We start from the raw sequence: 6,006 nt of genomic DNA, 5'->3' as shown, positions 1-6,006 counted from the left end.
CCTAAACAGAAGAATTTAGATCCTCTACCCTTACAGCATACCACAGGATTTTTACTAGCTAAAAATTAAGCAGTTCATTTGTCAACTTGTAAGTATATAGTCAAACCCCCATAAATTCTTCAATGTCTAAAACCAACAAAAATTACATCATCGAGTGCAGTACTAGTTGGGTGTCCCCAATTCCAGTAGCACCGGTGCAGTACCCCCTCGTTAATGGCTTCCAGGATAGGAGTTTAATTTCCATATGTCTTAAAGGGGTTGGAGCTTAGTTTGATACAGGCAGAGATCTTTCCAAGGGCCATAAAATTTCTTGAAAAAATTCTAACGGCCTCCAATTGCCACTAGGGGGAACTTACCTCATACATTTTTACATAAATCAATGGAAGCAGTTATAGTTACAGCAGTTTTTAGAGGGGACTTGTTGCTTTGTCTGGTGTCCAGGAGATGTCCCCTATTACAAACAATTACTAAGTATGTTCTGACCCATTTAAATGACCATTTAATGAGCATATACCAAAGTAACTTGTTTCAAGCTCTCATCATACTGCTCTTCTACCTCTTTTTGTGTCGGTGAGCTCTTTTTTGATGTTTAGTGATAGGACTCGCAAACGTGGGGACCCTTGACGTGGGTTGCGTCTTCCATATTTTGGCCATAATATCAACTAATACTTCACATATATTGATATGTGTTTTTTGCACTTTTTTATCCTTGAGGGTGCACTTGCGCACAGATGGCTCTGTAAACTGTGGCCTCTCTTCACACAGGATGCTTTTGGTTAGCACTGGGCAGCCTGTCTGATCTAAGAGTATGGGCATCACTAATAGGCTGTAAGCCAGATGCTCTGCATCACCTGTATGTGAATAATGCCGCATACAATTTAGTATCTTTTGTGCCCTAATATACCAAACAGCCACCCCATCCATGAATTGGTAGGTTGAGAGTGGCTGTTTCATCGGTATTGCTGTACCTGTGTAGCTGCCATCTTTAATCGGGTCCACTGCACCCTGATAGTACATTTGTTTGGAGGCCTGGGCAGGTAAGCACCTCTGCCTTTTTTCTGGTCTTTTTAGCATTGCACTAGAAGTGCTGGTGGCATTATTATTATTTATTATTATAGCACCATTTATTCCATGGCGCTTTACATGTGAGGAGGGGTATACATAATAAAAACAAGTACAGTAATCTTAAACAATACAAGTCATGACTGGTACAGGAGGAGAGAGGACCCTGCCCGCGAGGGCTCACAATCTACAAGGGATGGGTGAGAATACAGTAGGCGAGGGTAGAACTGGTCATGCAGTGGTTACGTCGATCGGTGATTACTGCAGGTTGTAGGCTTGTCGGAAGAGGTTGGTCTTCATATTTTTTGTATTTATGTGGTGTTGGGGACTTGCCGCAATATTCATCATAAATTAGAGCAGCTGCGCCCTTTTTCTTGTCCTCTGTCAATACCTTATTGACTAGCAGGGTAGGGGGGCGCCAGAGAGCTGCGAGTTCATGACTAAAAGTAAAGTTTTTCTGACAAATTGGCATGAATGAATAATACTAATAATACAAGTAGAAAAGAGCAAATGTTTTCAAATTCGTATTTGCCAGCTTAGCAAAATTTTTCCAGGAAATTTGATTTGCGCTGCATTAGATAGTTGGGAATCAAAGGTCCTCAAAGCCTCCAATTGCAGGTAGTCCACAAGTTACAAAACCGATGTGTTCCTTAGCGTTGTACCTAACCCAGATATTTATGCAAGTTAGAATAGGGCAGAAAAAATGTTGCTTCTAATCACTCCAGCCATACAATTCTCTTCTTTCTGTAGTCTGTTGCACCACCTTCCCAGTCTATTTGCTATACGCCAGGAGTTATAGGACTGGACTGCGAGCAACTTGGCTACTGTAGAATTTATTCGATAGATCACACTAAATGTGACGGATATTTAGCTGGGTGGTACATATACCCTTCGTTTGGGAGGGATTTTTGTTCCAGCTCATTGAGCAATTGTTTGTGAACACATATTACCATTAGCTGTTGTTTAAACAGAGCTCACATAATGGATCTTAGGGCCAAAGAAAGCTCTTGGCAGGCGAAAGCAACTAACATGTTTAAGAAGGGTACAGGTCCTCTACCTACTTCCTCTTCCTACAATCAACAAGAAAATGTGAAAAAATACAAAAATGCAGTGCACAAAAAAATCCAAATTTGGTGGACTAAGACCACCTTAGAAAATTACATCTCACAACAGATTATTCCAAGAGGCTGAAGAATACACCTTTTCCCCACATGACCTGGATGATGAGTCCCTCAAGGAAAGATGGGTTAAGGCAGCAAATGTATGCTCTTTTGAATTTATGAGTATCATCATTGAGAATAATGCCACCACATTAAAAAATATTGAGGTGGAAATTGACTCTCTGCAGAAAATACTACAGCAGGATCTGAATGTAGACCTTTTTCAGGAAATGATTGGCAAGTTGGATAAAGAAATTGAGAAATGGGAAGGAGTCATATCCCAAAACAAACAGAAAAAATATGAGAGGGATCTGGCCGACTTTGAAACCAAAAAATATTCAAATGGCAAACTAACAAAACCTCTATGCGGAGGAATGTGTCCAGGAGCTCGTCTATTGCCTCCAACTCTTCTATGAGTGTGGGTGGGGAAGTGAGTTATAATGGATATAATGGACCCAGAATCCGTCAGTTCACCAAAAAGGGATCCACACAAGGGAACTATAACCGGAAGGGTGATTCTGTCAAGGTAATTAATTTATCAACACATATATTGACAGGCGCTCAAGAAAAGGTTTTGCAAAAGGGTCTAAATTTCTCCCCATCTTCTAATCTAGATACGTTCACAACAATAAAGGACCTCCATTTATTTGCAAGAAAACTTATATTGAAAAAACTGCACCACAGAGAAAATTTAGGGGGGCTGAAAAGGAGGATGGGAAACAAGAAGCCTTGGAGGCACTTGCATCTCTTCTAGAGGAGAACACTTCAAATACAAGTAAGTTTCCGATGAATCTGATTAGTAAATCAAGTAAATTTCCATCGCTAACGCAAGTTCCAGCTATAGACATGTTCACCAAAATGGTTACTAATGATATTGAGGAAATGAAGTCTGGACCCAGGAGAGTTCATATGGATAATCTCACTAGGGAGGAGAGAGTGGCCTTGAGGGAATTAAGGAGTTGGGGTGACGTTGTTTTCAAAATAGCAGATAAAGGAGGCAACGTAGTGATATGGCCTAATCGGATGTATGAGGCCCAAGCAGAAAAACTGCTACTTAACACCAATGAGTACAAATTGCTTAATTACAATCCTATGGTGAAATTCAAGGAGGAACTGATTGATATTCTTACTACTGCTTTTGAAAACAACGTCATCCCAAAAAAGCTCCTAGACACTTATATCAAAATACACCCAAGATTGGCGACTTTCTATTTGGTGCCCAAGGTCCATAAAAACCCAGCAGACCCACCAGACAGACCAATAGTGGCCGCCAATGAGGGATTATGTGAAATAGCCTGTGACATAGTCGAATATTACCTAAAGCCATTGGTGGTACAATTACCCTCGTATATTAAAGATACCACCGCTGCCTTGGGCCACTTGGAAAATATACAACTTACTGATGACATGGTCTTGGTCACGGCCGATGTGGAGGCCTTGTACTCAAGCATTAGACACACAGATGGCCTACAGGCGGTGGAAAAATATCTAACTCAATGTAACATTGAGAGGGATACATCTGAATTCGTCTTGAAACTATTGAAATTCATCTTGACACACAATGCCTTTATGTTTGCGGGGAGGGTCTATCTACAATTGCAGGGTACTGCGATGGGGGCCTCTTTTGCCCCCTCGTACGCCAATTTATTTATGGGCGCCTGGGAGTGGTCCATATTTCAAGAAAGTGACTGGATTCGCTTCATAGATGACATTATGTTCATCTGGGAGGGTCCAGCAGACGAACTTAAGGCTTTGATGGCTAGATTAAATCAAAACAACAGAAACATCAAGCTAACGTACAAGTTTGGACGCAAAATTGATTTTTTGGACCTTTATATTACAGCATCACCAGATGGGCATTTGTCTACTACATTATTTCGTAAGCCCACAGCAACCAACTCATTGCTACATGCATCGTCACTGCACCCCAAATCTACAACTAATAGCATACCGATTGGTCAATACCTTCATATTAAGAGAATTTGCTCCGAGGATGAACAATTCGAAATACAAGCAAAATCACTGAGAAGTAGATTTCAAGATAGAGGGTATAACCGACGAGCTATACAGAGGGGATATTGGAGGGCAAAAAATACTCTGAGGCAACAACTTCTACACAAGAACCAATCAATTCCAGCAAATGTAGAACAGGACAATCAGGTAAGATTTATTACCAACTATAGCAGTGAATGGCATGATCTTCGTGAGGTAATACAAAAACATTGGAAGATCCTATTCACGGATCCCATCCTCAAAAAAATCTTGCCTGAACGACCCTCCCTAGTGGCAAAGAGAGCCCCTAGCTTACGGGATATTTTAGTACATAGCACATATGATCCCAAAAGAACAACTAAAAACAATAAGGTCATTATCAAGGGGGGATTCTTTCCGTGTGGTATATGCAAGGGCTGTGCCAATATGAGAAAAAGCACCACCTTTAAGAATCATGACAACTCCAGGACTTTTGACATTAGGGCACATATTACATGTTCATCCAAGGGCATTATTTATCATGCCGAGTGCCCGTGCGGCAAAGTTTATATTGGGATGACTAGCCGCGAACTTAAAATCAGGGTGCGCGAACACTGTCTAGATATAGACAAGGCAAAAACAGCCACTGACGATACCACACTGAATACCCTCCCTAAACACTTTAAACGGTACCATCAATGTAACTCGAGATTACTCGTAGTTACGGGCATAGATATGCTGGACTTAGGACCTAGGGGTGGAGATATCGGCAAAAGACTGGCCAAAAAAGAATGCCAATGGATATATCGATTGGGAACCTTGGTACCCCAAGGTTTAAACGAGAGTTTTGGTTTTGGTGCATTTCTGTAGGGAATTTAGGAAGTAGGTAGGCAGGGGGTTAACTTATAAGCAATTCCATATTACTGATTTCTTTTCTTTATATATTCAGAATGTTTTAGTCTATGTTGTTCGTTGGCTTTTATTCATTTTATCGTTATATGTCTTACTACAGTCTATCATCCTTACAACTAAGGTTTTTTGAAAAACTACTATCCTCAGTCTTGGGAGTAATAAGGCGAACCATGTCTTTGAAAAGAATGAATACTGAAGAAACCAGCACAACGTAGTGGGACTCTGTGGAAGACCTCTAAATGTATAGTCTGTATCTTGATAATGTATGGCTCTATGTGGGCCAACCATACTATATTTATATTATACTATATTTATATTTGTATTATATGTGATGTGTTTTTATATTTTGATGGGAGACTTTTTGAAGGTAACCCTTCTTTAAATATTAGCGTAATTGTGGTTTATTTATGTATAGTCTTGTTGTTGGCCTTTATATATACACAAGTATCTTTTATATTTGTATGTCTTTATCCATGGCAATATTATTGATCATATGGGGATACATGGGGATATTTAGCTACCTGTGTGTTATTGCTACGACAGGTAGCTATAGATTTGGCACCTTATACATGACATAGTGGCACTTTTATTTACTATAACTTTTCACATCTTATTATGTGGTTTAATTGTAGCTACATATTTTTATTAACACTTAAATCTAATAAGTACAGTGATCACTGTGATAGGGTTAGTTTCATTGTTATCACCACTTACACATATGTTGGATCACAAGATATATGTAGACTATGGTTACCCATATGCACATGGCACCTTATCAAATGTTACACATCTTATATATATATACACTTTGAGTTCGCTCTGTGCTACTCCAGGGTGTGCGCATGGATGGATTGCAGGCCGGAGGGGAGGGCGGCTAATGGTCAATAGGGGAACGGTGCAG

General features: G+C 40.1%; 1 long non-coding RNA gene across 1 annotated transcript; it reads left to right on the top strand.

Moving 5' to 3' along the window:
- The first annotated feature begins 2,738 nt into the window (after positions 1-2,738).
- LOC143809072 (uncharacterized) lies at positions 2,739-5,474 on the top strand. Its single transcript, XR_013222056.1, has 3 exons — positions 2,739-2,997; positions 4,066-4,382; positions 5,206-5,474. It is a non-coding gene; the product is annotated as an uncharacterized LOC143809072 (long non-coding RNA).
- The last annotated feature ends 532 nt before the right edge of the window (positions 5,475-6,006 follow it).

This window comes from Ranitomeya variabilis, chromosome 2, assembly GCF_051348905.1.
Source record: "Ranitomeya variabilis isolate aRanVar5 chromosome 2, aRanVar5.hap1, whole genome shotgun sequence".
Lineage (NCBI taxonomy): Eukaryota > Metazoa > Chordata > Amphibia > Anura > Dendrobatidae > Ranitomeya > Ranitomeya variabilis.
This window is presented reverse-complemented; position numbering and strand designations above follow the sequence as displayed.